The sequence below is a fragment of the Protopterus annectens genome, chromosome 9.part0 (assembly GCF_019279795.1).
Source record: "Protopterus annectens isolate FY-2018-M chromosome 9.part0, PAN1.0, whole genome shotgun sequence".
Lineage (NCBI taxonomy): Eukaryota > Metazoa > Chordata > Ceratodontiformes > Protopteridae > Protopterus > Protopterus annectens.
In genome coordinates this window covers 1,655,116,449-1,655,132,066 of record NC_056743.1, presented here as the reverse complement: position 1 = coordinate 1,655,132,066, position 15,618 = coordinate 1,655,116,449, and positions in this window count along the sequence as shown.

Here is a 15,618-nt window from a genome sequence, read left to right as displayed (position 1 = left end):
TATATCCTATGCAGGAGGGCCAGTTTGAAGGAGATTGCAGACTGTAAAGTTGTGACATGGGAAAGTGTAGTTAGGCAGCATAGAATGTTGACCTGTGGGATGATGTTGGTGATCAAGAAGAGGAGGAGGAGTGTGAGGGCAGCACCAAGGATCAAATAGTGGAAACTGAAAAAGGGTGATTGTGAGGTTGAGTTCAGGGAAGAGTTAAGAGAGGCACCGGGTGGCAGAGAAGAGTTACCGAATATCTGGGTAACTATAGCAGAGCTAGTAAGGGAGATGAATAGAAAGATGTTTAGTGTGATATCTGGACAGAGGAAGGAGGACAAGGAGACCTGGTGATGGAATGAGGAAGTAGAGGAGAGTATAGAGAGAAACAGGCTGGTGAAGAAGAAATGGGATTGCCAGAGAGATGAAGAAAGTAGCCAGGAGTAATAGGAGATGAGGTGCATGGCAAAGAGAGAAGTGGTGAAGGTAAAGATGAGGCATATGAAGAGTTGTATGAAAGGCTGCACACTAAGGATGGAGAAAAGGACCTGCACCGATTGGCTAGACAGACCAAGCAAGGAATGATTTGCAGCAGATAAGGGTGATAAAGGATAATGAGAGAAATGTACTCACAAGGGAGGAGAGTGTGTTAAGCAGATGGAAAGAGTATTTTGAGGGGCTGATAAATGAAGAGAATGAGAGAGAGAAGGTTGGATGATGTGGGTATGGTGAATCAGGAAGTGTAATGGATTAGCAAGGAAGAAGTAAGGATAGCTGTGAAGAGGATAAAGAATGGAAAGGCTGTTGGTCCAGATGGCATACCTGTGGAAGCATGGAGGTGTTTAGGAGAAATGGCAGGGGAGTTTTTAACCAGATTGTTTAATGAAATATTGGAAAGTGAGAGGATGCATGAGGAGTGGAGAAAAAGTGTTTGAGTACTAATTATAAGAATAAGGGTGATGTGCAGAGCTGTAGTAACTACAGAGGGATTAAATTTATCAGTCACAGCATGAAGTTATGGGAAAGAGAAGTGTAAGCTATGCTAAGAAGGAAGGTGAAGATTACTGATCAGCAGCATGGTTTTATGCCAGGAAAGAGCACTACAGATGCGATGTTTGCTCTGAGAGTGTTTATGGAGAAGTACAGAGAAGGTCATAAGGAGTTGCATTGTGTCTTTGTAGACTTAGTAAAGCATATGACAGGCTGCCTAGAAAGGAGTTGTGGTATTGTATGAGGAAGTCAGGAGTGACAGAGAAATATGTAAGAGTGGTACAGGATATGTACAAGGGTAGTGTGACAATGGTGAGTTCTGCGGGTGGGAGTGACGGATGCGTTTAAGGTGAAGGTGGGATTACATCATGGATCAGCTCTTAGCCCTTTCTTATTTGCAGTGGTGATGGACAGTTTGACAGACAAGATCAGACAGAAGTCCCATGATGTTTGCAGATGGCATTGTGATCTGTAGTGAGAGTATGGAACAGGCTGAGGGGACCCTGGACAAGTGGAGATATGCTCTAGAGAAGGGTAGAATGAAGGTCAGCAGGATTAAGACAGAATATATGTGTGTGAGTGGGAGGGAGGATAGAGGAATCGTGAGGATGCAGGGAGTAGAGTTTGCAAAGGTGGATAATTTTAAATACTTGGGATCCACAGTTCAGAGTAATGATGGGTGTGGGGGAAAGGTGAAGAAGAGAGTACAGGCAAGATGGAGAGGGTGAAGAAGAGTGTCAGGACTGATTTGTGACAGATGAGTACCATTAAGAGTGAAAGATTAGGTCTACAAGAGGGTTGTGAGACCAGCTATGTTATATGGGTTGGTGAGAGTGGCAATGACAAAAAGGAAGGAGTCAGAGCTGGACATGGCAGAGTTAAAGACATCAAGATTTGCACTGGGTGTGATGAGGGTGGACATGATTAGGAATATGTATATTAGGGGGTCAGCCTAGGTTGGACAGTTTGGAGGCAATGCCAGAGAGATTAGATTACATTGGTTTGGACGTGCTGAGGAGGAATGATGAGTATATTGGGAAAAGAATGTTAAGGATGAAGCTGCCAGGTAAGAGGAAAAGAGGAAGGCTTAAGATAAGGTTTCTGGATGTGGTGATAGAGGACATGCAAATGTTTGGTGTGACAGAGCAAGATGCAGAGGAGGGGAATAAATGGAGACTGATGATCCGCTGTGGTGACCCCTAATGGGAACAGTGAAAAGAAAGAGAAGGAGATGTTGTAATGTCAGTCTTCACAGATTTGCCAATGATTTGACAGACATAGCACAACTCTATGAGTAAATGACTACAAATATGAAGCACACATATGGTCAGTGTGCATAACACAGGACAGTGGAATGGTATGAGCTCAGTATATCACATGCAGTTCAGCACATACATCTGCAACAGTAGTTTACTATGCAAATACCCTGTATAGGTCTCTCACATTTCTGAGACAAACACGTATATCATAGTTGTATTTACAACTGACATATGGATATCTATGACATCCCAGTAGCTGGCCTAGCAGTGTCACAGTCAGTATTGTTCAACACACATTCCAGTAGTAGTCATATGTGAGCCATCCTTTCATGGGGTGACTCAGGGGCCTGAGCTGTGATCTATGTTACTGCAGACAGACCCAGGTGCTATGGCCATAGGTTCTGATCAACAATATATCAGTACAGCAAGTCTTGTTAAGACATATTTGTTGAACTTCCAATTTCCCATTATTATATACCCTCTACTTCATTCCATTACATGCTTACTTGTTTGACATACTTTTTTTTTTTTTTTTTTTTTTTTGCAAGTATAGTTGGTTTGATTCTGATTTGTGTTGGTTTGCTTGTTTGTTTGTTTGCCTGTATGTCTGTCTCTCTCTCTCTCTCTCTCCAAGATGTAGGGTATACATCTGTTTTGCATAGACAGCACCTTGCCTTTTCTAGGTAATGCTCATGAGCTGCTGATGGCCTGTGCACCAGTTGATGCCCACCACTTGCTAAGTGCATGCAGAACAGCTGTTTTGTTATTCTTATAGCCAATGGCATGGCAATACACACCTATAATTGAGTACTTCATGTGAGTGTTGCCCATTTTCCTTGTATGTGAGGAGAACTTCATGGAAGTGTGTGAACAACATTATCACAGAGGGTAGCTGGAAATGCCTCTTATGATGAAAACTGTGGAGACAGCCCAACAAAATAGGAGAGAAAGTTCCAGACATAGGGACAGAATGTAAGTGTTGCTATTATACAGTTGAATTAGTGCTAGTTTAACAGGGTTTTTGTTGATATGGCTTTTCTGCATGATTTTAAGTCTGACAGTGTTATGTGGTTGACATAACTCTCAACTGTAGGGCTATCCACAGAATGGCCAGAGTTTGGACTCTTATGTTTGGTGTGTTCTTCAGATAATTTGTGTCTTTGGAAAATCAGTAGCATACTCTGGGTATTGCAGTCAGTAAATGGTGACATCCATTTGTGTTTCTGACTTCATATCCCTCAGAAATTATATGCTACAACAAACTCTGCTACACCAGCAACTTTCTCAGTTTATAACAGCAATATTTCAAATATGCCCTTGTTTTTGGGCCTCTGTCCCCCAAGTATCTCAGGCTTTGTCCAGATGTCATGCAGTAAGAGGTTAATAAGTATGGTATATCATTATTTAGTGCCTTCATTCCTGATATCATCCCAGTGATGTATCAGAATGCCAGAAATGTTATGTGGAAGAGGCCTTATATATGAGGACAAAGCCTGGACATTCTGTAGACTCTGAAGAGTTAAGTGGTCTGTGTATGTCTGGTGATTGTTGACAGACAGTCAGGATTGTGTAGCACTGTAGTGTGTAAATATTATTTGGCCTGTGTAGGGAGGGGAGTAGATGTAAGTGTTATGGCTTCTTTTCTATCTGACTGTGCATGCTGCTCCAGTTTCTGGTGGTGTATCGGCTGTATATGTTTGTAGGGGCAGACTGAGACATGTCCCGTACCATGGTCAGGAGTCACACTACACTGTGATTTGGGCCAGCATATGTAAGGGTAGTGTGTGAGTGGCAAACATGATGATGTTTTTGTTCACACAGTCCTTATACGCTACTGTTCATTTGGCTTACCGGTATGTCACTGTGACTGTGGTAAAATTGGTTGTGGGTATGCACTTTCACACTGGTATCTGTTTTTCAATGCTGTTACATCCCTGTAGTGCCTGATATATTTGCAAATACATGTGTAATTCCCCATCGCGGATTTGGGTTAGTGTTGTGTCAGTCTGAGTGTAGTTTGGACAGTGCTCGGTGACATGCTTATCAGCTCAGTGTAGTTTCCCTAATGTGATGTTATGTCCACATATTTTTAGGATGTACTGTTGCCTGGACCCCATAAGTGTTGTGTATTTCTGACGCATCAGTAGGATGATGTGAGGATTTAAGTAATTAACTAGTGAGAAGTAATTGAGTGTTTGACTTGTGCTATTTCAGTCAGTATATGTTAGAACAGACAGGAGGGTGTACAGGAGGGTGTTACTGCAGCAACTGTGTCAGCTTATCTACTTCAGTATTTCAGATATGACCCTATTTTCATGTCTTTCTCCCCCCCACTTTGTCAGGCTTGGTCCTGATTCGTTCCATTAAGGGGTTCTGAGCATACCTCTCAACTGGCTGGATTGTTTCAGAATGTCCAAGTTTATTGCTCATATTTCTGGTCTGTTCCACAGATTCATTATTTTGATTTCTCTGGTGAATCACTGTGATGATCTGTGGATTTCAGTCAGTAAATGATGACATACATTTCAGTTTCAGAACTCACATCCTTCAGAGCATGTATGCTGAAACAAACCCTGTTACTCTAGCAACATTCTACATTTATAAGAGGAATATTTAAAATATGTCCCTAGTTTTGGCCAATTGCCCCCCCCCCCCACCATTTTGACAGCCTTTGGCCAGAATTCTTGCACTAAGAGGTTGAGAGGTATGGTTCTGAGGTATGACTTCACTAATATTTATATATATATATATATATATATATATATATATATATATATATATATATATATTGTTTCTTTATATATATATATATATATATATATATATATATATGTGTATGTATGTGTGTGTGTGTGTGTGTGTGTGTGTGTGTGTGTGTGTGTGTGTGTGTGTGTGTGTGTATATATATATATATATATATATATATATGTGTGTGTGTGTGTGTGTATAATATGTATATATTTTATATGTATGTCTCTCTATATATATTATGTATATATTTTTCCATATATATGCATCTCCATACATATATACATGTGTCTATGTAAACCTGACTGATTCTACAGGATCTTTTCCCTACCATTGAATGACTCTATTGCATACCTCCCAAAGATACTGAATTACTCTGTTTTTACCAGGTTTTAGCATCCAAATGAAGGGGTGCGACGATTCCCCAGTGGCACCCCTTCATTTTCGATTTTGTTTCCTTTTGTTTTTTTTATTTTTGTGCTGTCGGAGCTGACATCATCACATGCGTGATGGAGTCAGCTCCATCACGGCTACCAGCCAGTCAGAATTGAGCTCAAGGAGTTCACATAATTCCTGGCTGGCCTGGCTGCAAATGCGAGAGGGAACAAACAAATAATGGATGGATTATTGGCAGCAGCACTGTTCTGGGGAATGGGAAATCCTCAAGTAAGAAGAGACAAGGAGTTCTATGATTACAATCAACTCTTGTAAAGATAGGAGATGCTTTGTACACAAAATATTCCTGAGATGGAAGGAACATGAATTATAAAAAAGGCTAAAAAGATGATATTGATACAGTCAATTTGAATGACTGCAGCATAAAACTGAAATGCAGGTGTGTTTCTAAAACAGAACAACCAGTAGAAAAATGTTTAATGTAAATTAGAATGAAATGAAATGTGTAAAATGCCACAAGGAAAGCTAAACAGACTAAAGTGTTTTTGACATAGTCAATTTCAAATGATAAGTAAATAAATATATGTTGGAATTTCAAGTGTAGTGTAGCTAATGACAGGGAAAATGTTGTACACAGTAATGAAATACAGCTCCAAAGCTGTAGTACAATTAAACAGGCAGATGAATGTGTGTTTTTTATATTCTTTACACACTGTTGCTTGCCAACCATTATACCCTCTCTTGGTCTGTTAACCCATTTGTTTCTCATCACTAGGGTGACAGGTATCTGAATGGTGCTGTCATTCAGGCAGCCATCAGTTGCAGTTCTGATTTTCTGCATGCACCCTATCCCTCTCACACACACGCACATATGCACACACACACACACACACACACACACACACACACACACACACACACACACACACACACACACACACACACACACACACACTTTTACACACATTTAGCCCTCACTCTCCCCCATGAAGCCCAAGTGCTGCTTTTTTTTTTTTTTTGCTGGTCTCCACAATAGAAATTGTATCACAATGTGTGCCCTTAAGTTTGAGCAACCCTCCGTACTCCCAACAGGAGGTGAGCAGGTCACAGCCCTTCATTCCTCTCCCTCCCTGCCTGGCTCCGGGTCTATATTACATCATCAAATGCTTAAAAAAGCAAATGATGATTCATCAACCCCATGTAAGCGAAAGCTTGTAATGTCGAAACCTCAGAACAGAACAGCGATTTTTTTTTCAAAAAAAAAAAACAACTTTAAAACATTACATAAAGTGGGGGGCTTCACCCCCCCACCCCCCCACTTAAATATGCCAACTCCGAGATTGCACTACAGTGCCGAAAATGGCAAAGTAACGGAAGCGGCCAAGCAAAGTCTTTCCCAGTGAGAGAATCTGCTTTTTGTCCAGTTGTTTTTCTGCTAAGAGTTGAGAGCTATGACTATCATGGTAGCAGTGGCAGTGTAGGTAAAAGCCAAAGAGCAGACATGATTATTCTTCTTTGTCTGAGGTTGTGTTGGTGTTTGGTGAAAAGATCACATCTATCAGGGCATTTTACATTTTTTTTTTCTTTAGTCAGCTTTTCCAGAATTTGGATTAGGCTTGGTAGTGATCAGAAAAGCTTGGATTGTGATGTGAGAGATATTGCATGGGATTCTGGAAATGAGATAACTATTTTCATATTCCATTTGAATGCTATTTTCACTTGTTGCAATGGCAGACTGTACACATATCCTTAAGAAGTAATAAGTAACATGTGCAGCACTTCTTTTCCCAGAATGCAAACCCATCAGAGTCAGGGCAGCTGTTATCAGGCCCATACTTGCTTCTTGGTGATTTTTCCTTTGAAGTGAAAATCCTTCTTTCATTAAGAATGGGAACAGCAATGGGATGAGTGAATGCATTACTGAGTGCAGAAGAGGTTTTTTTTCACTGTAGTGCTAAATTCCTTTACAAATGCTGCTGCTAAAGCTAAGGGGTCAGTTAATGGACCTTTAGTATAATTAATAGATGTTAGTGATATGTAAATTGCATGACCAGTAGGCTTAATAATTTCCCTTAAAAGGCTTTAAAAACTCCAGCCATGGAATATTTTTTTTAAATGTGTAAAATAAAACTGGATCTTGTCTCATTGCTTTTTTACATGGTTTCTGTGAATCCGACTATATCTCTGTGTTTTGTATGTCAGATTTCTTCGCAAAGGCCCATAAGAAATCACTAAATCTAGATAATTATTTTAGTTCACCTGTGAGAAGTGAGAACTGAATTTGTATTCCCCCATTATTGGCTTTGTCCAGGTTTTTTGTTCTAAGAAGTTGAGAGCTATGGTGAGAAGTGAGAACTGAATTCACTAAATGATAGCCATTAAGTTTCAGTCTTCCTATTTTTAGGAAAAGGTTGATTTAGCGTAGTGGTTGGTTGCTCTGATTGTAGTGTATAGGGTCCTGGGTTCAAGCCTTGTCAGTGAATTGCATGGTGGTAACACAACATTTTATTCTAGCAACTTTCCAAAATTATACAAACAATGTTTATAATGTGCCCCCTGGTTTCCTATTACTGGCTTTGTCCAGGTTTTTTGTGCTATGAGGTTGAGAGCTATGGTGAGAAGTGAGAACTGAATTCACTAAATGATAGCCATTAAGTTTCAGTCTTCCTATTTTTCAGAAAAGTGCTGATTTGGCATAGTGGTGTGTTGCTCTGATAGTAGAGCATAGGGTCCTGGGTTTAAGACTTGCCAATGAAATGCATGGTGGTATCACAACATTTTATTCTAGCAACTTTCCAAAATTATACAAGCAATGTTTAAAATGTGTCTCCCTGGTTTCCCATTATTGGCTTTGTCCAGGTTTTGTGTGCTAAGAGGTTGAGAGCTATGGTGAGAAGTAAGAACTGTATTCACTAAATGATAGACATTAAGTTTCAGTCTTCCTATTTTTCAGGAAACTGCTGATTTGGCATAGTGGTATGTTGCTCTGACTGTCATGATCAAGTCCTGGGTTCAAGACTTCCTAGTGAAATGCATGGTGGTAACAGCACACTTTATTCTAGCAACTTTCCAAAATTATACAAGCAATGTTTAAAATGTGTCCCTGGTTTTTGACCTTTTGTCCCCTCCCCCACCCCAAAAGAAATGAAATTGAAAATAAGTGCGAGAAGCTGTGCAAGATGCCTATGGCTTACACTACTGTCATTCTAGTTATAATGTCAGTGTGGATGTAGACTTTTATGATAGAAATGTTCTGAATTGGACAGTTTTGTCATTATTGGTTCATGCATTTTGTTTCATTGCCTACAGTACAGCCTACTGGAAAAATGTTCAAACAATAAATTTAAAATGTGCTCTGTTTAACAAGTGTGCTATATTATACAAGGAATATAACTTAATAAAGTCAGGAAGGTGTATCAAAGAAAAGAACACATGTATGTTTCTTGTTTTGTGTGCAAGTGGCCAATGATTTGAAAACAGCCCAAAGGTGATCTTTATCCACCACTGGCCAGATGCATTTTCTTTGGATGTAGTGTGGGTTTCAGTGCTGTTTCAATGAATGTGAGTTTCAAGGGCAGAGAAGTTTTAATGCCAAGTCTATTTTCATGGTGAGACAGTATTGCTTTCTTTATCAGATGTCTGTTAGCGTTTGTACATTGTTGTGCTGCAAAATGTAAAAATAAAATCCAAATAATCATTGTAGAAGTAAAGCAGTATGCACACATTAGTGTTTATGGTAAATGGGGTGAAATAGCCAAGTAATGGAACATTGGAATTGCTGCAGGGAAACTTGGGTGCCATATTGTGGTTGTCTATTCTTCAGTTTAGTTTGAAAGTTGGTATCCCACAATTCCATTGGAGTTGGTGGGATTACATAATTATGTATGCAAATTAGATGTTAGTCAGCATACAGATTTGTACCTATTTTTAATGAGCCTTGTCCAGATTTTTGATGATTCCAGGTTGAGAGGTTTGCTCTACTGCATGATATGATTGAAAAAGCAGCAGAAATCTCTTCACCTAAAATGGTGTAGTGGTACATTTCTCTATGGTGTACAGGGCCCTGGGTTTGAAACTTGGCAGGGCTGAATATTTTCTTGCTAGGCAAAACAGTGGCTGATGGAGACAGAGTGATTAAAGCAGTTTTAAGCAGCTTTAAGTGGATTTGCATGGGTTTGCATGATGCTAAGCGATGCCAACACATGGTTAACTGTAGAGATGCTTAATCTGTGTTGGCTTCACTTAGCATTGCGCAAACTCACTTACTCCCGCTTACTCCCACTTACACCTGCACTAATTTCTTTAAAAGAGAAGAAAAGGGGGTGATAGGAAAGTGGTGAAAAAGGGGCACAAAGAGGGAAAAACAATATGAAAGATAGCTCGGGATGTACAGGACGGGTGTAGGGAAGGTCTATAGCTGTCCATTTCTTATACAGCAACAGCTGTGCATTTATGCAGAATTTGGAGGTGAATTTGGACATTCAAACCCCAGACAGGGGGGTGTGGACAACAGAAATGTGTTGTCAAGCCAATTGGACCGGATTACGTGTTCAGTGTACACGTGTGTGAAATGGACAGCTATGTATAGGGCAATATTTTTTTTGGGGGGGGTAGAAGCACTTTTCTTTTTTTTAAGGTAAGAGTGGGATGTTTGGGAAGGATTGTAGGTATGTCTGGGTACGTAAGTTGGGTAGGGAGACAGACAAATCAGACAAGACAGCAGTCAGATCCGGTATATGACACATGAGGAGGGTTACACATTTGACAGTGAGGGTGGTTGGAAATCTGAAGCCCATTGGTTCCCATATGGTTACAGTGGGACTGAAATCCCCACCCATGGGCAGTCACTACTGCACCTTAATGGCCACAATGGTGGTTGTGCTAGGGGCTGGACAGGAGAGGTGGCCTGCCCCTCGAGGTGTGCCAGGTGGCCCTCAATCTGGTGCAGCTGCTCTACAAACTCAAATTGAATGGTGCTATGCACCAAAACCCAGACCTGACTGCAGGTGACAGGATCCTGTCCATGCTTGCTCCCAGGGGGGATGGGCCCCATTCCCTGAGGTGTTTCCACCTGAAGGTGGTGCAGGACCAGGGGATGAGGAAGATCTGGGTTGGGTCCCAGATGTCCTGGGGCCCAGTGCCATGACCAGATGAGGTGGGACAGGCAGATACACTAGGATCTGCCTTCCCAAACATGCTATGGTGTTGAGGTTTTACATAATATGTTGGTTAGTCATAAACAGCATATTTCAAGATTAGTTATAACAGCATGCATGGGTGTTCCAATTAACCCCATAAAACATATTTGAAACATTTGCATAGCAAGCAGAACACATGCATAAATGGAACAACAGTAAGCATCGTAACAGCATGCCAGTAACATTGATGGCAACAGGCCACCAACAATGGTATTTGAACAAGGTATGTTAACATGCAAGCAATCAAACATATTAACAATAATATAACACAAATCCCAACATTAGGGTTGGAGCACAACATACCCGTAGTATCTTCTTCTTCTTCTTTCGGCTTTTTCCTGGTTAGGGGTCACCACATTGGATCACCTGTCTGCTCATGATTGGCAGTGGAGTTTTACTGTGTTGAGTTGCCAGCCCGGCGCCCAACCTTCCACAGAAGGCACACACACGCACTCACACCTAGGGCCGATTTAGAGTGTCCAATCCACCTACAGCACAAAATACCCATAGTATATGAGTAATAATTATTGATGCAGATGAGGGGTATGGGGAGAGACAAAAAGTCCATTACAAAGTGTTTATGCTTTTATTTTCCACAACAGTACTGCTCAGTACTCTATGGGTCTGCCCTCACTTTACATCTACCTATGTCCATAGCTTCTGTAGTACAAGCATACCTATTAAACTGTCAGCCTGAAATGGTATGAGGCAAACTGTGACAACTCTGGATACATGACTAGAGGGGACTCGTACATGTCAGCATTACATATCTGTCACAGGAGGGGTACTCTGATCTGCTGTTAAGTGAGTGTGCTACTGGCATACATCAACTGGTTTCCTATCTGTGTCCAGGATTATTTGCAGCAGTGACCACTAGCCAAGTCAGTGTGACACTTGAGAAATATGTATCAGGAACATACCTCTCAACCTCTTAAGAGCATGACATCTGGACAATGCCATACATAAGAGTGGGACAAAGGCCCATAAATATGGACAGTTTTTAGATATTGCTCTTACAAACTTAGAAAGTTTATAAAATAACAGGTTTTGCATTTGCATGGCTTTTCTGGTGGATATGATGTCTGACACTTGCATGTCTATCATTATTTTCTAACTTCAGTGTAGAATGGTTTGCCACTGATTTGCCATGACACCACTACTTTATGTAAAACGGACCAAACATCTGAGACAAATATCTGGACATTCCGTGAATATCTGTACAGTTGAGAGGTATGAGTCGGAAAGAGTGCTGACATTTGCAGACGTGGTGGGACAATTGAACAGTTGTGCATAGTTTATTAGTATACCCTTCATACAGCTACTGGCAACATTTACTTACCTGTAAAACCTGTTGGTAAAATATCTGTTAACACTACCTGTCTGTTTTTACATTTATTCCTGATTCCATGTGTGTAGATATGCACACATCTTAGTACTACTTCCTGGACTCAAACCATGTTTGGGTGTGCAAAATTAACAGCTAAGCTATTTCTCATCATACTGAGCTACTGGGAAGCTGCAGTATTTTGTTTCACTGGTTTCTGCCTAATAGTCTCTTGGTTAGACAGTCTGAACTTGCAATCCTGTGATGCATGCATGACAGATAGTTATTGTACTTTGCATTACTCCTTTGGATTACTACAGTCTGGAAAGCAAAGGTTAACACAAGACAATGCAGCATGAAACACACTTTGATACTTTACATATTACTATTCAGGGTTCAGAGCTTAGTGCTGTATATAATTCACATTTAATTTATATCTCATTTTACAGCTACACCATCTACAGTTTCTCCTAACATGTTGCTTACAGATGAACCTCAGTTAATGTATGCTGTCACAGCCATATTTGCTGTGAAGAACCTGTATACATTCTATATACGTCTACGACAACATACCAGAATAAACCAACAGTTTTTTTAGGGGGTTTTATTGTACTTCCATATTCATCAGTCAAAATGTTTTGTTTATTCAGTTCACACAGTAACAGTATACCTACTAGCAGTAAGCAATATACTCTTTCTTAGCATTTTTAACAATATACTGCAAAATAGATTTGTACTCACCTGCCTGTCGGTGCAGCCTCAGCAGTCTGTCACCATGGGCTTTGATGTCCACAGCCCTCTCTGCTGCAGCTGTAGGGGGGAAAAACACACATTATGCATATCTATCTATCACATTCTCAGTCTAGTATTTGCTGCAAACTACTTGATAGTGATACTTACACACTACTGGAGCATTCAAGTCCCATCCATCTTAGAGCCACTGGTCCAGGAGCACCCCCTTCCTATGCTTTAGGTCAGCATAGTGGTGCCATTCCTGCTCACCAGTCCAGGCAATGCCAGTAGCACTGGTGAGGCTAAGTGCAAGATGGTCCCAGGCCACTGTGTTGTATTGGGAGCTCTGGTACTGGCCCTGCAGCAGTCTCTCCTCATGTTTTTTTACTAGGAGTCCAGCCATGACCCTGGACTCCTGAATGCTCCAGCATTGCACCCAAAAGTGCCTTGGAAACACCAACAGTCAGAGCTCTACTGGTACAGGTTGATTCACCAACCTTCACAGTATAAGTTCTGTCAGTGAGAACTCATGTAGTGACATGAAGTTTAATCCCCAGCTGTGAGAGTTTCTCAATGATCCCTGCATGGGGGATTGCATTCAAACACTAGGGCAGTTAAGAATAGCCAGTGTGCACTGTCTTACTTTCATCCAGGCCTATCACACAGAATCAATGGGCTATGACAACATCATTGTTCACCTATCATGTGACTCATCACATGCATCTTCCTGACGTACACACTTCAAATCACCCTCCACACAGACTATGTTCCTGTAAGAAGATGTTTTCAACATGCATCCATGTGAGTTGGGGGGTGATAGGACCTGATGCATGCATGTACAGACACATCCTGACTCTCCTGATCTGTGAGGTTGACCAACATGTCATCATGGACAATTTCTAAATGGATACTAGTGATATCCCAGCTGTGTGCAACAGATCTATGTGAATTGTTAATGCTACATGATGACTGTTAAATCTTTTAGATGTCCTCAAATAGGTCATCAAGGGCAAGCATGATAACAACAGTATCAGCCTTGTCAGATGTGGCCATATACACCTATATTATGAAGGGGTAGATAACTGTATCACATACAGGGCATCTAAACATGTTGAAATGTGTAAAGTGACATATATCTCAAGTCCAGTTATCAGGTCCATATCTCAGGGCTGTCTGCTAGGCCCTTTCCTATCCATTATTTAAGTGACGGACATCGCAGATGACATACGCATCATGTGTCCAAACAGCTGATTGGAGTAATACAGATTTGGACAGTCATTGATGTGATATTAATATAATACAGAAAGTGCCAACACAAATCAAAGATTGCTGCCAGAGCCATGACAACACCTGCATTGACAAGAACACATGGAGGGATTTGTTACATCAGGAAAACAAACACACAACCAACGTATAATGTAGACATCATGTCCTATAATCAGACCAATAGGTATGTGATCTGTGTCCTGGGGTAGATGGTAAGTGGAAAGTCCACCAGCACATGGTGCCAGTGCTGACTACTCCCTTATATGTAACACAACTACTGAGTATGTGAAGGAATCCACATCAGCAGCCATAATACCTCCATTGCTCACAGCCTTCCTTCATCACACCAATAACTGAGCACAATGCACCCTTCTTCATGTACCTCCCTACACATCTTCTAGTGATATGTAACTGAAGTGTACCACATTTATCAGAGTGAGTTGTCACACATCTTATTGTTCATAGTTCATACCCAGGTATTCTTTTTGTGGCATACACATTACTGTCTGATGGTGCAGAACTCCCATCAAGTTATTAGAACAAATGCATGTGTGCTACCTGTTCTGGAGATGCACACAGTACATACATATCTGTCTGATGAATTTAATGGCATGGGTGACATTCATGACAGTTGGGATTGCTCTCTCTCTCTCTCTCTATATATATATATATATATATATATATATATATATATATATATATATATATATATATATATATATATATATATATATATACATGTATGCCATGCACACCAGTCAACTAGCCTGTATTGATCATAATGCCACATACAGGTATAGCAGTGTCCCTCCTAACAACTCTAACAGATGTTATAGTGCCAGGACAGTGTGCATGATTATGCTCATAGAGTGTGGACATATCATAATAGTTGTATGAGTGTGTTTGTGCAGAATCATCTCTGATCAATCTAAACCCCATATGTTGTGTCAGAAGCATGGGATTACTGGTGGTATTTGTGATGGCCCCACTTTACCTTGAAGCTGATAATCAAGGAGACTCAATACTAAACAGTGACATTGGTGAGTGGCAGTCACTAGAACAGGAATGGATTTACACAGTATTTCAAATGCAGCTCTCTGCATCCAACACAATTTTCCCCAAGAGTACACAGGGGGACACACTCCTCTGGGAGTTGTCTCTCTGTCTCCCCAGATCCCAAACAAGACCCACCTTGGAGCAGTCTGTCCCAGTTCCAAGTATCTGTCACACATATCTGAATATTTGATTTTTCACACACACACACACACACACACACACACACACACACACACACACACACACACACACACACACACACACACACACACACATATTCACTAGCTGTGTCACCTCTTTCCAGATTACAGAGTAGAGTCCACCAGCCAAATACTTTAAGGCTATTACAAGGGGTAGTCAATTATATTGTTTCAAATTAATATTGATATGAATGTTAGACTGTGACCGAAGCAGTAAGGCTTTGTGGAGTGGCCACAGTGACACTGAAATAAACACAGGTACTCTCAAGATATTGAAAGTATTGATTAAAAGATCAGCCACAATGAAAAGGTATAAAATATTTAATAATGTGTAATAAAAAAAAGAAAACAGGAAAATACTTAATATTTAGTTACAATAAACATCAGAGTTTTCAGACACATGAAATATAAAATAACACAGCTGGACAAAATCTCACATGCAGAAAAAGAAATAACACAATACT